Consider the following 6,203-nt stretch of genomic DNA (forward strand, 5'->3'; position numbering starts at 1 on the left):
CTTTAGATTTACCGTTATTTCAGAATAACGGCACAATAACAAATACAAATCATCAGTACAGTTAACCATGTCAAAATGACAGTAAGTCAGTCCAGTAATTCACTAATACTGGGCTAAACTTAATATCAAGATGTGCAATGACTTATATAAGCATGGTTATGAGGCAGGCTGGCAGGAAGCGGGGTGTAGCTTCTTCAGATGAGTGCGTCGGACCAGCCAACAGGCTTGGGGAATTCCAAATTTCCTGATCAGACTGTCCTCCTTAGTTGAGTCACAGAAGCACTATCTGGACTTGTTAACCAATCGACACATTCCACCTCTGCTCCCCCTCTGTGCCAGTTCTGCCCCTGGTGTGCACGGGCCTGGAAATATCATATAAGGCAATACTAGTCCCACATTTCCACCCCTTGCTTATGTGACTCAGTGGGGGAAAGGGTGGTCATCTTGTCATGGTGGCGTAAGGCCAACACTGATGTCAACGCCTCCCACCTCCCCAGGGGTGTCAGGCACAGAGGGGAGTTTGGTCATGGAGTGATGAAGGGTTAAATTGAGTCAAGGCAGTCAATAATCTGGAGAGGAATCTGGAGAGAGGCCCCAGTTGACTGGAAGCTGCAAATGTTTGTTGTCCCAGTCTTCAAGAAGGGCAACAGGGATGACCCCGGTAACTACAGGCCTGTCAGTCTCACCTCTGTGCCTGGCAAAATTATGGAGAAGATTATTCTGGGAGTTATTCAAACACACCTGAAAGACAACACAGTCACTGAATCATAGAATCATAGAATACCAGGTTGGAAGGGACCTCAAGGATCATCTGGTCCAACCTTTCTAGGCAAGAGCACAGTCTAGACGAGATGGCCCAGCACCCTGTCCAGCTGAGTCTTAAACGTGTTCAGCGTAGCGGAGTCAACCACTTCCCTGGGGAGATTATTCCAATGATTGACTGTTCTCATTGCGAAAAATTTTCCTCTCATGTCCAATCGGAATCTCCCTGGGAGTAACTTGTACCCGTTACCCCTTGTCCTCACCATGTGACTCCTTGTAAAAAGGGAGTCTCCATCTTCTTTGTAGCTCCCCTTTAAGTACTGGTACATGGTGATGAGAGCACCTCTAAGCCTCCTTTTCTCAAGGCTGAACAAGCCCAGCTCTCTCAGCCTATCCTCATATGGCAGGCTTGGTCCCAGCCAGCACGGTCCCAGCCAGCACAGATTCACAAGGGGAAAGTCCTGCTTGACAAACTTGATTTCTTTCTATGACACGGTTACCCACCTAGTTGACCAAGGGAAGCCAGTCGATGTAATCTTTTTGGATTTCAGTAAAGCCTTCGATACTGTCTCTCCCAGTATCCTCCTGGACAAAATGCCAGCATACAGCTGGATAAACACATAATGCAATGGGTGAGCAATTCACTGATGGGTCGGGCTCAAAGGGTTATAGTAAATGGGGTTACATCGGGCTGGCGACCAGTCACTAGCGGGGTTCCGCAGGGATCCATCTCGGGGCCAGTGCTCTTCCATATCTTCATAAATGACTTGGATGCAGGACTTGAAGGTTTGCTATCTAAGTTTGCCGACGACACAAAATTGGGAGGAGCTGTTGACACTCTCGAGGGCAGAGAGGCCCTGCAGAGAGATGTAGGCAAATTAGAGAGCTGGGCAATCACCAACCGTATGAAGTTCAACAAGGGCAAGTGCCGGATTTTGCACCTGGGACATGGCGGCCCTGGGTGTACATACAGACTGGGGAACGAGAGGCTGGAGAGCAGCCCCGCGGAGAGGGATCTGGGGGTTCTGGTCGACGGCAAGTTGAACACGAGCCAACAGTGTGCCCTGGCAGCCAGGGGGGCCAACCGTGTCCTGGGGTGCATCAAGCACTGTATTGCTAGCCGGTTGAGGGAGGTGATTGTCCCGCTCTACTCTGCACTGGTGCGGCCTCATCTTGAGCGCTGTGTGCGGTTTTGGGCGCCACAGTACAAAAAGGATACGAAGCTACTGGAGAGTGTCCAGAGGAGAGCCACGAAGATGGTGAAGGGTTTAGAGGGGAAGCCGTATGAGGAGCGGCTGAAGTCACTTGGTCTGTTCAGCCTGGAGAAGAGGAGACTGAGGGGAGACCTCATCACGGTCTACAGCTTCCTCACAAGGGGAAGAGGAGGGCCAGGCACTGATCTCTTCTCCCTGGCGACCAATGATAGGACCCGAGGGACCGGCAGGAAGATATGCCAGGGGAGGTTTAGGTTGGATATTAGGAAAAGGTTCTTCACCCAGAGGGTGGTGGAGCACTGGAACAGGCTCCCCCGGGAGGTAGTCACGGCGCCAAGCCTGACAATATTCAGGAAGCATTTGGACAACGCCCTCAGACATATGGCGTGAATGTTGGAGTTGTTCTGTGCAGGGACAGGAGTTGGACTCGATGATCCTTGTGGGTCCCTTCCAACTCAGGACATTCTATGATTCTATGATTCTATGAATAAGGTGGTGTGTTGAGAAACCATCACAACAGTGCAGGCCAAAACCCGAGTACAAATATACAGTATGATGACTAGAACAAGTAAGAAACTGCTCAAAACAAGGATAACAACTAGAGGGATGAAGTGGGACATTCAATATCCCTGTAGCAGTGGAGATCATCCTAAAAGGGACTCCCACCAGCTATGTCTGACCATTTTTTGAACACATTCCAGGATTTGTTTGATCTCTGTGATATCATGGTGGACAGCTATTAAAATTTGTTGTGCCTGCTCCTTTGCATGTTTCGATAGTCGATGTAAGTCTTCATGTTGCAAAACCCATTCAATTAGAGACAAATTCATACCAATAGGGATAGGGGTGATGTGGTAGTAGAGGGTATAGTTAGTTGACAGTACTTGATAAATGATAATTGGGGCAGTATAGTTAAAATCGCATCCAGATAGGGTTGTAAAATAGCAGGTACATAGATTAACACTAGTAGATAAAGTATGGTTATACAAAAGGACATGAAGATGGTAAAGATGCACAGCTGTTCCAGACATAGACAAGTGTCGTCTCAGCGTGTTCATCGAGGTCTATTGAGAAATGACAGACTCCGCTAGGGGAATTAAGGCACATATCAAAGGTTCTAAAGGAATTCCCTTCACATACAAACCCCAGATCTGGCTCAGGGATGCAAGCTTCAGTGACTACCAATCACCATCCCTTCGTTCCCTGACAGGCCCATTGTCGATGATCCACAGTATAGATCATGGAACAGTCAATATTAAAGTAGTGGGGCTTTGTGAGACAGGTTTTCCCATTTGTCCTGTAAGATTAGTGAACCAATAGTCATAGGAAATTGGGATTTCTTCTTCAGAGTAGCAGGATGTCAAAGGAGGCAATCTGTAAGAAAAGAACAAAATGCACCCTGTCTAGGCTGCAAGCAAAGGTAGTTATTTGAGTTCCTCCTTTCAGAATTCCTTTGTACAAATTTGGTCCTAGTACCCCTGTAGTTAGAGCTGTGGTGATGGTGTTGGTAGGGGGAATACATGCTCGCACTGTAGTCCCTACAAGAGCTTGTGAGGGTGGTGAAAGGAGAGGCTTCTGTAATAGGCGAGTTGGAGGGATCATTGGTAGCTACAGGATAGGGAAAGGAGAGAGGGGTGAGAATAAAACCGTTGGGACCTCAAGGACAGACTCTGTCAATGACAGCGGAGATACCAAGAACCCAACGCTAAACGGTAATGGATTGTGCACATCCTTCAGGAAAGGAACATTGCGAAGGACATTGTGAAGAATAAGATGTAAAACCTTAAGTGTAAGGGGGCCATCCCCAAGGAGTTCGTGAATATCAGAAAGGGCAAGGAAGGTGGTGAGTAAAGCATGCTCCCATTCCCAATAAGAGGCTTGCGCACCTTGTCACCCCTCGCTAACAAAATGGATTGTAAACCAGGGCAGGGTCCTTGGGACCTCTTTCCTGGAACAATCCTCACCAGGCACTGTTTTCACTGTACTGGACCCTGAGTTCAAGTAAGTAGGGGTGAAGGGTCCCAAATATTGATACTGTTAAATCCTTTGTAGGAGAAGGGTTAGGGCCTGTTGATGACTCACGGTCCTGTTCCAGGTGGAATGTTTGCACAGCAAGGAATACAAAGGATGGGCTAGCTGACTAAAACCAGGGACATGGGCACGCCAAAAGTTTAAAGTGCCTAGGAGGCTCTTGAGGTCGTGTTTGGCAGAGGGAGTAGGTAAAGATAAAACAGATTGCAAAACACTTTCAGGAATACCTTTGGTACCAGCACACAAGGAGAGTCCTAAGAAAATTAGGTTTTCGGCAGGACCCTGGCATGTACTGGGAGGAATAGAAAGATCCCAGCGTCCTTTGAGGGCTGAAATTAAGAGGGTCATATCTTGTGCAACAGATTCACGTGTAGGTCTGCCCAGAAGAATGTCATCGATATACCGATGGCAAGAAACATCAGGAGTGGGAGAAATTTCAGCTAAGGCTGAGGCCTTAGCTGATGGTCTCTTAGATCATGAGCAATGGTAGCACTATGGTGATAGCCTCGAGGTAAACAAATAAAGGTGTACTATATGTCATTCCAAGTAAAAGCAAAGCAAGCTTGGTCATCTGAATGGCTAGGGCACTGGAAGAACATATCTTTAACATCCCAAACCACCATCCATAGACAAGAAGGCAGCGAATGGCGTTGAGTACTTCGGCAGCTATCAGGACTGCTGAATGAAGTGGAGAGGAGACAGAATTTATGCCTTGGTAGTCAATGGTCAGACGCCAATACCCGTTGGGTTTGCACACTGGCCAGACAGGGCTGTTTAAAGGGGAGTGGGTGTGAACAACTACTCCTTGTTCTTCCGGTTCTGTGAGAAGGGAGGTGGTGGGGTTTTGGGTGCACAAGATATTGTCATAAATTAACAACACGGGAAATTGGAGGTAGGGGAGGTGCTTCTTGGAGTTCCCAAACTAGCTGGAGGTTTGGTTCACAGTGCTCAGAAATACCATATAAAGCAGTACTAGCCCCACATCCTGTTAATCTCTATTTCATCTCCCCTGATGTTGCACAGTCTGTTTACTTTTTCCTGCATCTCCTTAACTTGGCAACACAGCTCCTCAGCCAGAGCATACCTCCTGCAGGCAAGGACACTGCCTCCACCTGCCGCAGACTCAGGAAGAGGCCTCAGGCACTCCCTGCAACCTGAGACCTGGAAAGCTGCATTTTCCTTCTGGAGCTAGTTGCTCTCAAAATCTTGTTTATAGGCAAAGAGGAAGTGCACCTTATATATAAGTAAAGTCAAGAATTTATTGTTAGCATAATTAAAAAAGGGTCCAGATCTAATTGTTACAGAAAAAGAAAGAATAATAATGCAGTTAAAATTCTATATACACACACTTCTAAATTTCTACACCTTTTCCTGATGTTATGTTCTGCTCCTCTGCTCTAAGGTTGGTGGCTTCATACTAGTGTTCGTGGTGGGGATGTTATGGTGAATTGTCAGCATCTCGAGTCCCTTGCTGGGAGGAATATGATGTTCATGTTGATGGCGCTGAGGTCCTCCCTATAGAATCCACTTGGGGTCATTTTTATGTTTGTTAACATGCTCTTACACCTTTCTTTTTCTTCATTGGTCTGCAGATCCAGGTTACATCTGAATTTACTATCTATGGTGCCTTTTAAGTACATTAGATACGATTTCTTTGTTCTCTTTGCTACTCTTAAAACAGTTTTGTCCAGCTCCAGATCTGTATTTCTTTAACTGACAATGGGTGAGTTGTTTATAGCCATGGGGTCTCCAGTGCCAAGCCTGTGTCTCATATCCTATCACCCCATGCCTGCAGGCCAATGGTCCAAGGTGACCACGCCAGCGTATGCATGATCCATTGCTACTGATTAAGATAAATGTTTTGTACATAGCTTAAGTATGTGAGGTGGGCTAACCTTGGCTGGCTGCTCTATCACTCCCCCTCCTCAGCGGGACAGGGGAAGAAAATAAGATGAAAAAAAGCTGGTGGGTCGAGATAAAGACAGGACCAATTACCATCATGGGCAAAACAGACTCGACTTGGGGAAGATTAATTTAATTTATCGCCAATTAAAATAGCAATCCAGGAGACTTCTGGAGCATATAGAAGACTATTGCTTGATGCAGGTGATCAGCGAACCGACTAGGGAAAATGCACTGTTGGACCTGCTACTCACAAACAAGGAAGAACTGGTTGATAGTGTGAAGGTCGAGGGC

The sequence above is a fragment of the Platalea leucorodia genome, assembly GCF_965183815.1.
Source record: "Platalea leucorodia genome assembly, chromosome: W".
Classification (NCBI taxonomy): Eukaryota; Metazoa; Chordata; class Aves; order Pelecaniformes; family Threskiornithidae; genus Platalea; species Platalea leucorodia.